The sequence below is a fragment of the Mustela nivalis genome (assembly GCF_964662115.1).
Source record: "Mustela nivalis genome assembly, chromosome: 2".
Lineage (NCBI taxonomy): Eukaryota > Metazoa > Chordata > Mammalia > Carnivora > Mustelidae > Mustela > Mustela nivalis.
The window spans coordinates 68,688,278-68,706,817 of NC_139021.1; the positions used below are offsets into that span (position 1 = coordinate 68,688,278).

Below are 18,540 nucleotides of genomic sequence, written 5' to 3' on the forward strand. Positions count from 1 at the left end.
CAAGACTCAGGCACCATCTCCTATAGAAAGACTTAGCCGAGTTGTGGGTGAGCTGAAAAACTTGGGGTATATTCTAGAATCTGAGAGCACTATGCAAAACTAAGGAAGGCATTGAATGGGACCTGGAAGAGACAACTCTCCCATCTCATCAGCAGTGGCCTGATGCATCCTAGGGCTGTCCTAAAAAATTCCCACAAATGTAGCAGCTAAATGACACAAATAAATTACATTACAGTTCTGTAGATCAGAAGCCCAAAACAGGTTTCACAGAGCTTAACAAAAGGTTTCTTTCTTTTTTTTTTATAATTTTTTTATTTTTTATAAACATATATTTTTATCCCCAGGGGTACAGGTCTGGGAATCACCAGGTTTACACACTTCACAGCACTCACCAAAGCACATACCCCCCCCAATGTCCATAATCCCACCCCCTTCTCCCAAACCCACTCCCCCCAGCAACCCTCAGATTGTTTTGTGAGATTAAGAGTCACTTATGGTTTGTCTCCCTCCCAATCCCATCTTGTTTCATTGATTCTTCTCCTACCCACTTAAGCCCCCATGTTGCATCACCACTTCCTCATATCAGGGAGATCATATGATAGTTGTCTTTCTCTGCTTGACTTATTTCACTAAGCATGAGATGCTTTAGTTCCATCCATGTTGTCGCAAATGGCAAGATTTCATTTCTTTTGATGGCTGCAAAGTATTCCATTGTGTATATATACCACATCTTCTTGATCCATTCATCTGTTGATGGACATCTAGGTTCTTTCCATAGTTTGGCTATTGTGGACATTGCTGCTATAAACATTCAGGTGCATGTGCCCCTTTGGATCACTACGTTTGTATCTTTAGGGTAAATACCCAATAGTGCAATTGCTGGGTCATAGGGCAGTTCTATTTTCAACATTTTGAGGAACCTCCATGCTGTTTTCCAGAGTGGCTGCACCAGCTTGCATTCCCACCAACTGTGTAGGAGGGTTCCCCTTTCTCCCCATCCTCGCCAGCATCTGTCATTTCCTGACTTGTTGATTTTAGCCATTCTGACTGGTGTGAGGTGATAGACCAATATCCTTGATGAACACAGATGCGAAAATACTCTACAAAATACTAGCCAATAGGATTCAACAGTACATTAAAAGGATTATTCACCACGACCAACTGGGATTTATTCCAGGGCTGCAAGGTTGGTTCAACATTCGCAAATCAGTCAATGTGATACAACACATCAATAAAAGAAAGAACAAGAGCCATATGATACTCTCAATAGATGCTGAAAAAGCATTTGACAAAGTACAGCATCCCTTCCTGATCAAAACTCTTCAAAGTGTAGGGATAGAAGGCACATACCTCAATATCATCAAAGCCATCTATGAAAAACCCACTGCAAATATCATTCTCAATGGAGAAAAACTGAAAGCTTTTCTGCTAAGGTCAGGAACACGGCAGGGATGTCCATTATCACCACTGCTATTCAACATAGTACTAGAGATCCTAGCCTCAGCAATCAGACAACAAAAGGAAATTAAAGGCATCCAAATCAGCAAAGAAGAAGTCAAATTATCACTCTTCGCAGATGATATGATACTATATGTGGAAAACCCAAAAGACTCCACTCCAAAACTGCTAGAACTTGTACAGGAATTCAGTAAAGTGTCAGGATATAAAATCAATGCACAGAAATCAGTTGCATTTCTCTACACCAACAGCAAGACAGAAGAAAGAGAAATTAAGGAGTCAATCCCATTTACAATTGCACCCAAAACCATAAGATACCTAGGAATAAACCTAACCAACGAGGCTAAGAATCTATACTCAGAAAACTATAAAGTACTCATGAAAGAAATTGAGGAAGACACAAAGAAATGGAAAAATGTTCTATGCTCCTGGATTGGAAGAATAAATATTGTGAAAATGTCTATGCTACCTAAAGCAATCTACACATTTAATGCAATTCCTATCAAAGTACCATCCATCTTTTTCAAAGAAATGGAACAAATAATTCTAAAATTTATATGGAACCAGAAAAGACCTCGAATAGCCAAAGGGATATTGAAAAAGAAAGCCAACGTTGGTGGCATCACAATTCCGGACTTCAAGCTCTATTACAAAGCTGTCATCATCAAGACAGCATGGTACTGGCACAAAAACAGACACGTAGATCAATGGAACAGAATAGAGAGCCCAGAAATAGACCCTCAACTCTATGGTCAACTAATCTTCAACAAAGCAGGAAAGACTGCCCAAAGGAAAAAAGACAGCCTCTTCAATAAATGGTGTTGGGAAAATTGGACAGCCACATGCAGAAAAATGAAATTGGACCATTTCCTTACACCACACACAAAAATAGACTCAAAATGGATGAAGGACCTCAATGTGAGAAAGGAATCCATCAAAATCTTTGAGGAGAACACGGGCAGCAACCTCTTTGACCTCAGCCGCAGCAACATCTTCCTAGGAACAACGCCAAAGGCAAGGGAAGCAAGGGAAAAAATGAACTATTGGGATTTCATCAAGATCAAAAGCTTTTGCACAGCAAAGGAAACAGTTAACAAAATCAAAAGACAACTGACAGAATGGGAGAAGATATTTGCAAACGACATATCAGATAAGGGACTAGTGTCCAGAATCTATAAAGAACTTAGCAAACTCAACACCCAAAGAACAAATAATCCAATTAAGAAATGGGCAGAGGACATGAACAGACATTTCTGCAAAGAAGACATCCAGATGGCCAACAGACACGTGAAAAAGTGCTCCATATCACTCGGCATCAGGGAAATACAAATCAAAACCACAATGAGATAACGAAAGGTTTCTTAAGGCTGTGTTCCTTTCTGGAGGCTCTAAGGGAGAATCTATATCGTTGTTCATTTCAGGTGACTGGCAGAATTCTGTTCCATGGTCTTTATTTTCTTCTAGCTCTCAATTGAGGAGCACTGAGGTTCTGCTGGCCTGTGGTCCTGTCTCTTCTACAAAGCCAGCAATGGTCAGTCCCCTCTCACACTTCTTATCTCCCCTCTGCCTTCCATTTCATGTGTTGGGACCCCCTCCCTCTGCCTCCCTCTTCTGAATTTGAGTTCGTGAGACTAGACTGGTCCACCTAGATAATCCAAAACAGCTCTCCATTTTAAGATTTTTAATCTTTATAATCTCTAGTCTCTTTACAATGGAAGGTAATATACTCATAGGTTCTGAGAGACAATTTTTTGGCCTACCACACTAGGTTTGAGACAAATGATCAGTGAAAGCCTTAGATCAACTGATTTGAGTTCTCTGTCCACAGGACTCATGGTTTGATCATTTTCCTTTGTTTTGTTTTGCTATTTGAATTTCTAACTTTAGCTTTGTGTTTTGAATCCAAGGGATTCAAAGCTTGGAAGGGACCAAGCTCTGTCTGGCTCATTTAGTGGGTACTTCCAGAAATGTTAGGTATACAAGCATCGCTCTGGGCACTTAGGTAGAGGTCTCGTGCAAAAAGGCATTGACAGGTGTCCTAGTAATGGAAGAGCACCCAGAAGGCTGTTCAGAAGATGACTGGAAATCAATGAACAGAGTTCCATCATTTGAAATTTAAGTCATAAACTGAGCATTTAACAAGATTTTTTTCCAAATTTTCTCTATTTTATTAAATTGAACTAGCTGGAAATTAAAATTTTAAATTATTATAAAATAACTGTAGGGTTATCCATAAAAAAAAACAACCCAGTCATTTAAAGTAATAAACAATCAAGTAATTTCATGGAAAGGGCCATTATGAAAAATAATTTTTTTCATTATTAACATTCTAGTTGCAACTAAAATTATTAAGCTAAAACAATTGAGTTTTATTTTAATTAGGTTAAACATTTGCTTACAATTATGTTTGATTATAACATAAATATTCTTAGTGGGCCTGTTCTTTCATATGAATTAAACTCTTATTGGCTTCAGGCCAAATTTTGAAAAGGATCTGAATTAGCTGATGCTACATCTATGTGTATATATTCTTTTTTAAAATTAAATTAAATTGTGTGTGTGTGTGTTCCAAAATTCATTGTTTATGCACCCCACCCAGTGCTCCATACAATACGTGCCCTCCATAATACTCACCACCAGGCTCACCCAACCCCCCACTTCCCTCCCCTCCAAAACCCTCAGTTTGTTTCTCAGAGTCTACAGTCTCTCAGAAGTGACTTGGGGGAAATCGGAGGAGGAGACAAACTGTGAACATTTATCAAGATTAAATAAACTTCTGAGAAAAGAAACACATTAAATATATGAATAGTTACAGCAGGAAGGAAGGATTTTTTTTTTTTTTACATCAAATGAAAACTATTAAACAGAAGACATACTATGTTCGGTGAAATGTTCATTCTTGAGATTATTATCCAATAGAAATACTTATTTCTTTCCTATAAAAATGATTAAAACAAAAATAATTGAGCTTATTATCTGTTATATTTATTAGTGTTTATAAATTATTTGCTAGGAAAATATGTATTTAGCAGATTATTTTCTCCTTTCAGAAAATCATTAAGATTCCCTAAATATGACATATATCTTTAAAGGAAATAATGTACTTTAATTTCCTGCCCTCTAGTGACAAAAATAACACACTCATGCCTTTACATTGAACAAAGTGCATGCTTTAGTATCAGGAAATAGAATTATATTAGAGAATTTGGGGACAGACAATATGAGAAATTCTGGCTGTCATTAATGCGTTAAACTTTAGTGTAACAAATACCATTTTGGAATTTTATTTTATTCAGAGTTTGGTGCATGACATTAAAACTATTAAGTAAAAGTCGATATGCTGCTGCTAGCTCTCACTTGGCTATCTTTGACCTGTATCTATAATTACAGGGTATGTACTATAGGACCTGGTAACAACCAGGAAATCGGTAATTTAATATCTTTAATCTTAAGTATCAGAAGTGAAGAAAACTTACTATCCCTAAAAGTGACTGCCAATACTAAATTCATTTGAATCTTAAGTCTAGGCAGTAGTAAGCTGGATAACTTGCCTGGGAGTGTAAGCCTGAGATAGAAATAATCAAATAGTTGATTGCTATAATAGGACTAAATAAGGTAGAACTTCTAGATTTGATTAAGTATGATGTTAACATTTTTTGGTATTCTAATTACTGACTGCATCATTGCTTCACTGTCTGAACATTTTGGCATTCCTGGGCCCAGGAATGTATGTAGCATTTGTGCCATGAATTTATCACCAACAAATTTACTGAGTGTCTGTGTTAAGCCCATCTTTGGTGTCTGGTGACTAAATTCAAAGTGAAAGAGCTCCGCCATCACACCATACTCTCAGGTCTTGTTGGAGCTCTGGGTTCTTGCATCCAGAAGGGGTGGCACTATGTTCTGATGTCATACAAACTGGGTCAATGCTTCACATCTGTAGAGGTTCTTTAAAACCCATTACCCTACTTCATAATACATATGTTTAGGGTGGCAGACAGGAACTTGTTTTCATGGGGATGGAGGTCTTAGGTGGAAGTGGGTACTTCAGGGCCAGCTATTTCTGAGGCCACCGTCTGAGACCATTACAGCAGTGCTCTACCAGGCAAAGCGAGAATGTCCCTTGAAAGGGTATGAGCTCTCCACCAACTTCCATGTTACTGCCCCTGTGTGGAGAACAGGGTTGAGTGGGATGGCATCTTATGTGAGGTGTTAGGATATGAGTTTGGGACCAGTACACCCCATGCTGAGCTCCCACTCACTGTACATTACCTATATGACCATGACCGACTCTGCATCAGCCTCTCTCTTCCTTACAACAGCCTTGTCAGATGGGTGTTATTCCCCCATGTGCAGAGGCACTAACTGATAGAAAGACTAACTTTTGGATCTCATGTCTATTGAGCTTCGAAACCTGACATCTTTCACTTAATACTGATTTTGTTACTTTTTTAAAAACAGAAAATAGTAATTGTTTCATTTTAGGCCTTAGAGACAGAAATTGCTAATGGTATTATATGCAATGCATAGAGGAAAACACAATGCATGACTTAAGAAGAAAGACAAAGAAGAGAATTAACATTCTCCAACTAAAAAAATACTAGAAAAAAGTATTTTCAAAAACACTAGGAAAAAACCCATTTGAAGCAAGATTCATTATATCCATTTAAGAGATAAACCGAGGCTCAGAATAATTTTTTAAAGGGAGATAGTAAAAAGTATGGGCTCAGAATCACTTGTTAAATGGCAAAACCAGGGCCCAACATAGGTTTGGCTGTATCTACATCATTTCTACTATACTACATGTATTTTATCTTAAATAGCAATGCAGGCATAGCTTCCTAATTTCTAGGATATATGAAGAAATGAAATAATTTTTAGTACAATTTTTAAAAAACTAAAAATTAGGGGCGCCTGGGTGGCTCAGTGGGTTAAGCCGCTGCCTTCGGCTCAGGTCATGATCTCAGGGTCCTGGGATCAAGCCCCACATCGGGCTCTCTGCTCAGCAGGGAGCCTGCTTCCCTCTCTCTCTCTCTCTGCCTGCCTCTCCGTCTACTTGTGATTTCTCTCTGTCAAATAAATAAATAAAATCTTTAAAAAAAAAACTAAAAATTATATTTGTTTTTTGCTTTGTTTTGTTTTAGAAATTTTCAACCTGACTTTCCTCTCTCTGAACAAAGTCCATAACTATATTTCAAAGATGGGGAAATATCTTAGTAGGACATGCCTTCTGGTTGAAAGACTTATAGAAGTAGTTGTTCTGTTCACCTCTCCAGTTATTTGGGGCTTCCTCTAGAATGTAGTCCTTGTTAGCCACTCCCTCTTTTTAGAAGGTGATGGGAAGAGGAGCATTCTTCATAAGAAACAATTGTTTTTGTTGGAGGTCTTGGTAAATGCAGGGGGCAGAGGATTTCCCAGTAATGGCAGGAACAATAGTTCACAGAAGAGTGGATGTAACTCTTCTGAGACTGGGCAGGAATTCTTCTGTGTTGCTCTTGGAAAGGATAAAGAGACAGGAAGAATAAGAGTAAGGGTGTGGAGCTGTTAAGACAAAGTCTAGGATGAGCGGAAGGGACTATGAAACTCTGCGGTAGTGGATGACCAACCAATGTTTGAAGAGCAGGGAGATCTGGGGTGCCTATTGACTCCATTTATCACTCCTCTAGGAAAGCTGTGGTATGTCCAGGTTGCTTCTGCATGGTTTGGAGTCTGGAGCCCTTTGGGTCTTCCTGCTCTGTTATGCTCACATTGGAGTCAAAGAGGGACAGAGCAGACAGAGCTCAAGCATGTTGGTGTCCAGACTGTAGACAGCACTACGAGAAAGTGACCACTTGGGTATTTGCATAAATTCTAGGGAATTTGTGCCAGCTATACCTAACCACCTTGAAGAAAATAGACCTTGGCCAACATTGCACTACTTTAAATGACTTGTTTTTTGATAGATAACAAAATAGAGAGAAATCTACCTTATTTATTCAATGTTTAGAAGTCTTACTTTTGACCTTTAAAAAATTAGGAATTTTTGACTTAACAGATGAAATGTGCATTTAATCTGAATGTGTAACACCACACTCCCATCAAAAAGCTATTTTATAAACCTGATGCAAGACATCGTATAATTAATGTCATGTTAGAAGTGAGAGATTATGTGGAAGAAAGACATATGATCTGCTCCAAGTAATCATTGTGGATTAAAAAAAATTTTTTTCAATAACAAGGGTTGCCTGGTTCAGTGGGTTAAGCTTCTGTCTTCAACTCAGGTCATAATCTCAGGGTCCTGGGATCAAGCCCAGTATCAGGCTCTTTGCTCAGCAGGGATCCTGCTTCCCCCTCTCTCTCTGCCTGCCTCTCTGCCTACTAGTCATCTCTCTCTCTCTCTCTCTCTCTCTGTGTCAAATAAATAAATAAATCTTTAAAAAAAATTTTCAATAACAAAAACCTCAATAATTTAAGAGAAAATGTCTAAAGAGGGCCAAGACCAATATTTATTAATTCAGCCAATTAAAAGACTGGCAGACAGTGTTAGTGAAGGGGATAAGAATTCATATTTTGGAATTTTTGTATCTTTACAAATGTTAACTTTATCACAAGGATTCTTTGATGTAGATTTTTATCTCAAGTTTTCAAAAGAAGAAACTAAAAGTAAGTTTCCCAATGCCACATAGCTACCAAATGGAAAAACCAGATATGAATCCAAATCATCCTGAATCCATACTGCCAAGGATTGAGAGTGTAAGTGTGTGGGTTCTTTCACTATCCTCTGGCCAGTACTCTTGCCAGAGTCAACAGTCAACTATGACCCATTTGCTCTGGAGCTGGGATCTCCCTGGAATCCTTCTCTTTCTGCCAACCCCCATTCGCCACTTTCCAGGCAGCCCTCATTGATCATTAGAGTTTGCATTGAGCCAAACCTTCCCTGCCATGCCTTTCCTCACCTGCTGCCTCATGATCCAAGTTCACACAGGATGCAAAGACACGTGGTCTTGAGTAAGGATATTCATGACCAGAATCGGGCAGTGGAAAATGTACCTGTTCCAAAAGACAAAGATCTTCCTTGAAGGAAGCACTGAATGTTTAGAGAAACTGTGCTGAAGAAGATTGAAGGAAAGAGAAAAAGAAAGACATAAGCCATAGACAGCTTTTCTTAAATTGATTCAAAACTGGCACAGGAGCAAGAATTGATGGCAGCAGGGACTTCTGTTATATGGACATTTCCCAAGGCTCTTTTTCTGCCAAGAATAGAACATCTGAGAAGTTATTGATTTTTTTTTTCTTAATGACAATTTGAGCTCCCAAAAGCCAGAACAAGCAATTAGAGGAACTGCTGCTACTAATGTAGTTCTGGCCAGTGAGGAAGCTTGTAAGTGGCAGATTTCAAGGGTGACAAATGTGTCTTTCTATCACTGTCTCCCATTCTGTTGATCTCTTGACATGAAGACTGTGGGGTAGGGTTGGGGCAGAGGTAGGGAAGATACCTTTGGAGCTTGGAGCATTTCACTAGTTGGGATAGGAGGGCTGAAGTGGTATTAAAGGGGGAGGAGAGAGAATAGCCAAGACACTTTTAACCTATTTAGGGTATAATAACAGTAATGCTGAGTAAAAGAGGGGCAAACCTCACTGTATTGCCTCTCCCCAAAAGATCCTGTTGTTTGGACCCAGAATTTAGGTTGTGCTGTTGGAAATGATGGCTTAGGTATCTCATGGCCTGGCTTGGGTCAGTTCAGGAAATTATTCACCATTTATTTCCACAAGAAGATACATTCTGAGTTCCAATTAGTCAAACTTTCTGATACATTTTTGGAATGCAATCAAGTTTTAAATTGGGAAATGCCTGTAGCTCCTCATTAGCATTCCTCTGTGCCAATGTCTGTACTCCTGTTTAGGATGTAGTTTAAGAAATCATTCAGCAGAAATGAGAAATTCATGTATACTAAAGAAAGTAATGATCTTTATCAAATTTTAGAGGTACGGGGAGATGCACTGGTTTGGGCTGGTATTTCTGGATTAAAAGAGGAGACTAATTCCATGCAAAATAATGCTAGAAGGCCAATTATGATTTCAGAACACTGAAAATAGCATGTCTATTTTAGTTAAGAGTTTCTTTATGTAGCTATGGGACTGGCTTTAGTTCTGTGCCTTTGGAAAGTCCTGAATTTTTTCTTTGTAAGCTTACCATACACCAATCTCATGCTCCCTCCTTTCACTCACTGATTCCAATTCCTGTGTTTTTTGGCTTCGACTTTCCCATAGTACATAGCTGTGATTGTCAAAATCATGTGTTGTGGTTTTAAAAATTCACAAGGAGATGGATAATGTTAAATGCTATGTTTTGTCACATTTACATGCTGGTTTTCCAAGCATTATATTAAAGAAACAAAAGACTCGTTGCTGATTTCTAAACCATAGATTTTATCATATACTTTTTATTCCATGCACTTTTACTCTATTTCATCTGACTTCTGTCGATAATCTGTTGTCAATTAAATTTAAGTCATATACTTTCTTTTAGTGCTATCTTTGATGGATTTTGAAGTTTCCAAACAAGTAAGAATATTGTTCTCCTAAACCTTTTCATTTAGATAAAATTGTACTTCATTCTATCAGAAGTACAAATGTCTTTTTTTTTTTTCCAAAATCTTCTGAGAAGACAGGGCTATACAGGCAGGAAGATGTTTTAAAATGATACCTAATACAGTGTCAGGAAAGTGGAGTGTCAAGGCTATGATAGGCAGTGGTAACTCTGAAAGACTTACAGGATCTAAAGCATATCATCCATGGGGGAGTACCTGAAGCCTTCCATTTACAGGTTGCTTCACTGGGTCAGGCTATATTCAGAAAGTAATTTTCAGATTTTCCCTTACAGTCAGAAAGAAGGCCCTAACTTGTTAGGACAACATGGAATTTTTCATCACTGGCCTTCAGCCATTATTTTTAGCTTCACTTCCAGATGTTCTTGTCCATTCTTGTGCTTAATTCTTTTTTCTGTCCAATGTCTCCATAAGAGTTTTTGCACATTTCTATCATTGTACTTAATGACACTGTGTTTTGTTTTTTGTGTGTGTGTAAATAGTGTTTAGGTAGATACACTTCCTCCTACTTAGAATGCAAGCTTCTTAAATGCAGAAAACACATTTTATTTATTTTTGTAGCATGGAGCTGTGTCATAGTAACTGCTTAATGTGTAAGTTAAGTGAGAAAAATAAAAGATGCTATTTTCCAAGAAAGGTAATATTAATGCATTTGTCCAATTAATTGGATTACTGTTTTTGTCAGAGAAACAAGAAGATATCAGGTTCTAAGAGATACAAATGAAATATAATGTGTACTATTTGATTGCACATGTGAGAAGAGATAACCTTTCTTATCCATATAGCTCAAAAGGTTATTCCTATTACCTGTCCTTCAGGAAGTACAGTCCAGATGGGATCCCCCAGTGGCCACCTTCAGCTATTGGCAATAATGTGAGGGCAGAGTGGGTTGGCAGGATGTCGGTGACCTGGATGGAAGGAGGAAATGCAGGAAATGCAGAATTTCGCACTGAAATGCAAAGTGGGAAAAGGCAACCAAGGAAGCCTTTATCAGCTTCACAGTTTTATCTTCTCTTGGTTTTGTTTTTGCCAAGATTTGTTTTAGGGTATAGTTGGTCAGAAAGGCATAGAAGATGACGACAGCTGGTGTCTGTGATTTTATGTACTCAAATAAAGTGACTAAGGTGGTAGGCAAGAGGGTACGACAGAATATTGTCGTACCATCTTGGATGGTACAAGATGTACCAGCCCTTGAATGGCTTTGAGGAGGTGGGCTGGGCTGCCCTCCTCCACCTCCTATTTCTCCTGGTGTGAAAAAGGTATGAAAAATTCATGGAGGGTACTTTAATATACATTGGAAGCAGAGATAAAATGATACTACATAAAACTGTCACCTCTGAAGTCCACTTACTTCAAGTATAAGAAAATGCTAAACTTGGGTCATACACCAGCATGAATATTCTTACCATATATTTTTTGTGAATTTGAAGTCCTGGGGTCAAATCCATGTGTTTGATATGTGACTATGTGGTTGGCAAATGTAGGGTGGAAAGGCTGCATGATAGAGCACATTGAAAATTGCCAGCTGTCCTTAAACGGCATGACCTGAGCTGAAGGCAGAGGCTTTAACCCACTGAGCCACCCAGGTGCCCCCCAATATATTAGTTCTTGATGCAAAAGCCAGAAAGTGGCCCTGTGCTTCTAGGTTTTTGTAATCTGGAAAGGAAAGCCATATGTTTTGCTACTAGATTGAAATGGAAAATGATTCCCAGGGTGAAGAAGCAGTGTGTACTTTGTTGAGGGCAGAGTGTGTATTATGTCATTCCTTGCAACCTGCCATGGGACTTAACTGGAGATTGCTTTCTAGAGAGAATACCATCAGAAGGGAAGCAAATCCCTATGGATAAATTCTTTCTGTGAACCTAATTGCAAACACTGTATGGCATTCACTTAATAAAAGCAGGCTTCAGTACTCCGTTGTATCAGTCTGATGTTAGCTCCTGTGGTAAATATGTCAACTCTCACTAAGGCTATCACTAAAGTATTAAATGTTGCTCTTCCTATCCCTGAGCAAAGTACCTTAAAGTGTGGCCACGACAACTAAGATGATGGCATACACAAATGTGATAATGGGACATGTTAGCAAATACCACAACAGTGGGTCAAAAACCCAAGGATTATTTCCCTCTCTGACTTTTAGTTACTAGGTTCTTAAAAATAAAGCACACCTTGGGGTCCTTCATTGTTAGGAGATCACACCTGAGTTTCACTGGCACTAACCAGGTAAAGAAGGGAGAGATCAACACTCAATTATGAGAATGCATTTAATGTACTCTTGGAATGAGGTATAATGAAATAGATGCTGAATTAATTATTGTAGGAACTACAACACAGGAATGAGGGGTGAATAGCCGGAACGAACTTTAGGAAGCAAACAGAACATGTTAATTGCAAGTAAGTACTCTATCTCTTAATCAGACACTCAAAACACTCAAAAAGAAGGCATATTTAAAGTCTCAATCTTCAGGTTTCTAGTTCACTCCCTTTCTCTGAGTAAAACAGAAACACACATACACACACACAATAGTGGCAGAATAAATGTCACAGTCTAATTTAATATCTTAAATTATCCAGGTGAGGATAGCCTCTCATAAGCAGAGATAAGAGAGAAAAATGAGTAGGGAGACTTTTTTTTTCTTTTCTTTTCTTTTCTTTCTTTTCTCTTTTTTTTTCTTTTGAGTAGGGAGACTTTCAAAGGATGCTCTTGAGATGGTATCCTTGTGAAGGTACCTGTTTTGACTGAGCCAAAGATGTAGCAAAGAAACAGAATGGAATAGATCGGTAGTTCTCAAGTTTTAAGGGCATCAGAATCACATGGAGGGCTTGTGAAAACACATATTCCAGGACCCATCCCAGAATTTATAATCTTAAATTTTTAATTCAGACTTTTCTCTAGAAAGATTTGACTGCTCTGAACTGCCTGGCTTTGCAGATGTTGCTTTCTCTCCCCAGAGCTAGGACATTCCTCTGCCTTCACCACAGGGGGCTGTGGGAGGATGAGTCTGGAGCCTAGGGACCAGATAAAAGAAAAGAGCTAAAAGAGGGAGAGAGATCCAGGGAGAAGGGACTGGATGCCTACTCAGGATGCACTTTCTACAGTTGAAGAGGAAACCAATGTTAACTCTATGGTATTTATTTGATTTGCTTGGTATCATTTTCTGAATTTTGAGGTGGTTTTTACAAGATCATATGGGTTTTTTTTTTCTGTATTTTTTTTCTACATGATTTTCCAGACACTGGCAAGATTCAATACATATTTCTAAAACAAATTATTTTCTCTTCGGCTAGATAGGGAAATGCTATAGAGTTTCTGCTGCTGGTTGCTGGAACAGGCTGCGATTGTTGATGCCATTTTGACGGGACTCATCCGTCCCAGCATTAGGTGCACGTACTGTGGAAGAGCCCCTCCTACCTAAAGCAAGGGGAGTCACCATAGGGCTGCCATACGGCACAACTCCGAGGCATCATCCACATTGCTGCTGTACTCTACATGGAACGTTCTTCACTATTTCCTGAAAATCTAGTTATTGTTATGACCTTGCCTATTCACTCTCACCTATTGTCTTTCAGTGTGAGTAAAAGATCTTCAAATCCACTCTGGTAGCAAACTAAAAATTAAATGACAATGAAAATTTATAGCAAAAATGGAAGAAAAGAGCTCAAAGTGATGAAGAATCATCTCTCACTTGTCTAGTTTCACAGATGAGAAAAGAAGCGCCTAGAAACATCCATTAAATACATTTAAGACGTGTCTGTAACATAATTTTAATAGGTGCATAGTGTTAATTGCTTATATAGATATAATAGTTTATTTAATGAATTCTATTTTGTAGGAACTTAATTTTTTTTTCAAAATTTCACTGTTATGGGCAATTTTCCATATTACTCTTCATTAGAGAAATGAGACAGTGCAATTTTTATTTGTGATGGACCAAAATGTCAGTATTATATTAGCAATGGTATTTTAGTATGCCACATTTAAGGCATCAATGTCAGTAACATATAAAATGCATAATATTTACTTATACATATTTTATATAAGAAGTACCCTTCATTAGGTGTCCAGTCTAAGGCAGGTTCTGTGCTAAGTGATCAGGATGGTATCTCATGTAATCCTTGTACTTGTCCTAGCACATAGATTTGATAATTATTCCCCAGTGGCCAGATAAGGACCCAAAGTTGGTCAACTTTGGCTAGCACAACTGCCCCAGATGCACAGGTAGTAAAAGGCAGTGTCAGGTGCTAACTCAAATCACCTAATATTTGAGCCACTATCATGCTGTCTTTCCTTGCCTTGATAACAAAGCAGAGTCCTTAGCAGGGAAGAAATGGAAAGTGCCTGACAATGAGAACAGGATCAGGTGGAGAAAGATTATGATGTAATTTTTTTCCTTTTTAATATTATTTTCAAGAAAATATGGACATTGTATTCAGAAATTGACAGTCTAGGTGTTTTGAATCCATTTAAATGAACATGAATGTTATTTATTAAAATGCTAATAATGCATTAAGTTATAAACATAAAGATATTTAAATATCAGCTATGTAAATTTCAGTATTAAACTTCAAATTAAAGGCAAATAATTCCTAGCTGTGGAACTGCGGGGTCAAAGAATGTTGGTTTGTAAATGTGTGAATTTCCCAAATGAAATCTGAAACTGGCCCAGCACATGGAGGGCAAAGAGAGACTGAAGAAAACAGACTGGTAGCTGGCAGTTTCCATAAGCAAGGGAACTTACATATGGGGCTCATCTTGGGTGCCATAAGATAAGTAGATTTCCACACCCACCTGCCAGATCTTAAAACTTTATATAAAGACCTTACTTAGGTTTAGTCATTTATCTTAGTCCAGATGGTCTCAACACCACATTGCTCTCTTGAGTTTGCATCCTTGAATCTGGCTTGTACAACGGAAACGGTGGGCAGAATGTACACTGCAAGGACATAGGAGACGGTGAGGGTCTCCAGTTGCTTGGGTCCAGCTCATAGTTCAGTCAGCAGTCATGTTCCTTCATTAAGGAGGTAGGCAAAATTTTACTTTTTAAAATATTGTCAAATTTTCCTTCAAAAATTTCTTAACAATTTGCTTTCCTTCTAATCTTTCTTCTTGACATTCTTATCGCATTGGAAGTACTTTTTTTTTTTAGTTCCTCAAAGCATGTCTTTTGAAGAAAATTCCTCAGAAGTGCCTTTTTTTTTTTTTAATTGTTTTGGGCTGCCTGGGTGGCTCGGTTGGTTAAGTGTTTGCCTTCAGCTCAGGTCATGATCCCTGGATCCTGGGATCCAGCCTCATGTCCTGTCAGTTTTCTTTCTAAGGTTCCTGTGTCTGTTCTTCTCAATGAGGCTCACATTTATTAATTTTCTTAAAATTCTCCAACTCCCTATTGTCCTAGCAGCATCGTTTTGAGGAGCAATGAACAATTGTTACTCTGCTAAAACTTGCTGCCTCAAAGTTATTTTCAGATTAAAAAAAAAAAAAAAAACAGAAGAATTAGAGGAAGGAATTTAGTTTAACAGGCTGGACCTCTTTTGGTGAAGTTTAGAGAGACTACATGGCTTTTTTCTGAATGGTGATCTTGCCTGAGAGAAATGATAATGACTGAAGTAAAGTAAAAGACCTCTTTTGCATCTCCTGTGTGCCCTCAGCACATTTTAATCCTAATTACAGAAGAAGTCTAAGAGAGCCTTTCACAGAAAGAGCCATTTATAACCACAGCCCCACATGGAACACATTGAGGGCTACAATCACAGCTGTTGAGCATTATAGCGTGAGACACACACTGAAATGTCTCTTATGAAGCATACGTTGAGAAGTGGTTTATTAAACTCAGCTGTATGGGAGTCCTTTGTTTTTTTTAAAACCAGGGGACAGGTTTTTGTTTTTTGCTTTTATGTTTTTTTTTTTTTTAATACCAAGAGGCCCCTCATATTTCTTTAAGCTTTGTTATGCAGTTTTTATGCACTGATACTGCATGAAACCATTTGGGTTGTTTAGAATGCCCTGAATCTATCACTAGCAGAGGGCATAGGACTCAGTTTCAGATTGTTATTTTTGGGCAATGGCTTTGGCTTATTTTTGACTGTAGGGAAATTGGAAAATAGAAATTCAGTGGCTTCTAGGTTGCATATTTCTGGGAGCTGGTGAAGTGCATGATAAGGGCAAGAGGTGAAAGGGCCTTGGGGATGAGCCCAAGCGTCATCGAAGGTTTACCCCAGAACAAGATGGTGTGCTAACAGCAGAGAATGGTGGCATTCACAGCAGAGAGATCATGACCAGGGAAGACAAGAGATCTGTTTGTTATTTCCTAACTGAAATAAGGTTTTGGTGTTGTCTTGGTGGCAATATTATGACTATTTTAGTGGTTAAGTTTTTTTCTTTTCTTACTAGTTGTACACAATTTTGCACCAGTAATAATCAAACAGAGTAAAAACCAAAACCAAAGCAAACAGGAGAGGAAAAGCACACATCACTGGAATTTAAAGATAATCTCACATTCCACTTTAGCTAATATTTCCTATTCTTACCTTCATTCAATTCAACTCTTGTCAGCTGTGCAGTAATAAGTGTTAGTCACAGCTCCAAGGTAAAGACAGGTGTGCAGGAAGAGTGAAGTAGCCAATATGCTGAACACCCTGCATTTCCCTTAGCTACTCAGTGTGCTAGTAGATTGAGAGAGGACACCCATACATTAATGGCCAGGACCAGGAGAATGTCCTAGCACAGAGGATATGCATAGGGAAACATTTTATTTTTCTTTAAGGCTTTGGAGCTTAAAGCCATTTGTAGTCTCTAGGTGAACTTGGCACCTGGGAATGTCATGACGGATTTGCTCAGATGAGGCAGGCATTCAGACGAATGATGCTACTTTCCTATGCTATCTATTCCCCACAAGTCACTCTTAGATAGGAAGGGTCATATGAAAGCTTCCCAAGTACAAGGTGATGTCCTAATTATAGGTTGGGACATTTCCAAGGAGTCTTGCAGTGCATTGCTATCTTTAGTTTACAGAGAGTCAAGGCTAGGAAACATCTGAGAATGGCGTGGGGTGGGTATCCAAGATCCCATAACGGTTGTGCCTATGGCCCAGAATATTTTGATGCCACCAATTTTCAAAACATAAGCTCAGCTTATAAGGCAATTCAGAGACCTTACTTTAATCGATGAGAAAATTATAGCGTTTTATTTTGGTGATAATTATATATGGTAAGGCAGGGAGATAACTTTTTAAAAAGGTATCAAACAGTTAAATTAATAATAGAGATTCTAGTCCAAAAAGTCTTCTGGCTTTGAGGAGGAGGTCATAATGGACTTGGATTGTCAGAATGGCTAAAATTAGCAACTCACTAAACAACAGACATTGGTGAGGATGCGGAGAAAGGGGAACACTCCTTACACTGTTGGTGGGAATGCAAGCCAGTGCAGGCACTCCAGAAAACAGGATGGAGGCTCCTCAGAAGATGAAAATAGATCCACATTACAACAGCAGTTGCACTACTAGGTATTTAGTCAAAGGATATAAACATAGTGATTTGAAGGAGCACATGCCCCCTGATGTTTATAGGGGATAGCAATGTCCACAATTGCTAAAATAAAGAAAAGAGACCAGATGTCTATCAACAGATGGATAGATAAGGAGGTTGTGGTACACGCACACACATGCACACACACACTGGACTATTACTTAGCCATCCAAAAGAATGGTATCTTACCATTTGCAATGATGTGGATAGAACTAGAGAGTATGCTAAGTGAAATCAGTCAGTCAGAGAAAGACAAATACCATATGCTCTCACACATATGTGGAATTTAAGAAACAAAACAGATGAACATAGGGGAAGGGAAGGAAAAATAAAATAAGAAGAAAACAAAGAAGGAAGTAAACCCTAAGAGCCTTTTAACTATAGGGCAAACTGGGAGCTGCTGGAGGGGAGATAGGTGTGAAGGTGCAGTAACTGGGTGATGGGCATTAAGAAGGGCACTTGAAGTAAAGAGCACTGACTGTTACATACAACTGATGAATCACTGAATTCAACCTCTGAAACTAATAATACAGTATATGTTAATTAAATTGGATTTAAATTAAAAAGAGACAAATATTTCTGCTTTTATGAAGTTAAATTTGTGAGACTAATACATGTAAAAGTAAGTGAATTCTGAAATATGATAGAGGGCAATGAATGCTACTGAAAAAAATAGAGCAAAACAATGGAGTTTGGAATGTTAGCGGGAGCAGATCAGGGTGCTAGGGTTGTTGGGTTCTGGTGAGAGTCCTCTTCCTGACTTGCAAACAGCTTTGCCTTTGTATACCCTCACATGGCAGAGAAGAGTAAATTAGCCATATCCCCTCTTGTAAGCCATATCCCTTCTCCACCCTCATGACTTCATCCAAACCTAACTACCCCCCAAAAGCTGACCTCCAAATGCCATCACATTGGGAGTTGAGGTTTCAAAGTGGCATTTTGGGAAGACACAAACATTTAGGCCATTGTAAGG

At 38.5% G+C, this 18,540-nt stretch overlaps 1 protein-coding gene across 1 annotated transcript in view; it reads right to left on the reverse strand.

Moving 5' to 3' along the window:
* LOC309859427 (uncharacterized protein) overlaps nucleotides 1-18,540 on the reverse strand; it is an 867,228-nt gene that overhangs the window by 723,546 nt on the left and 125,142 nt on the right. The window lies entirely within an intron of this gene.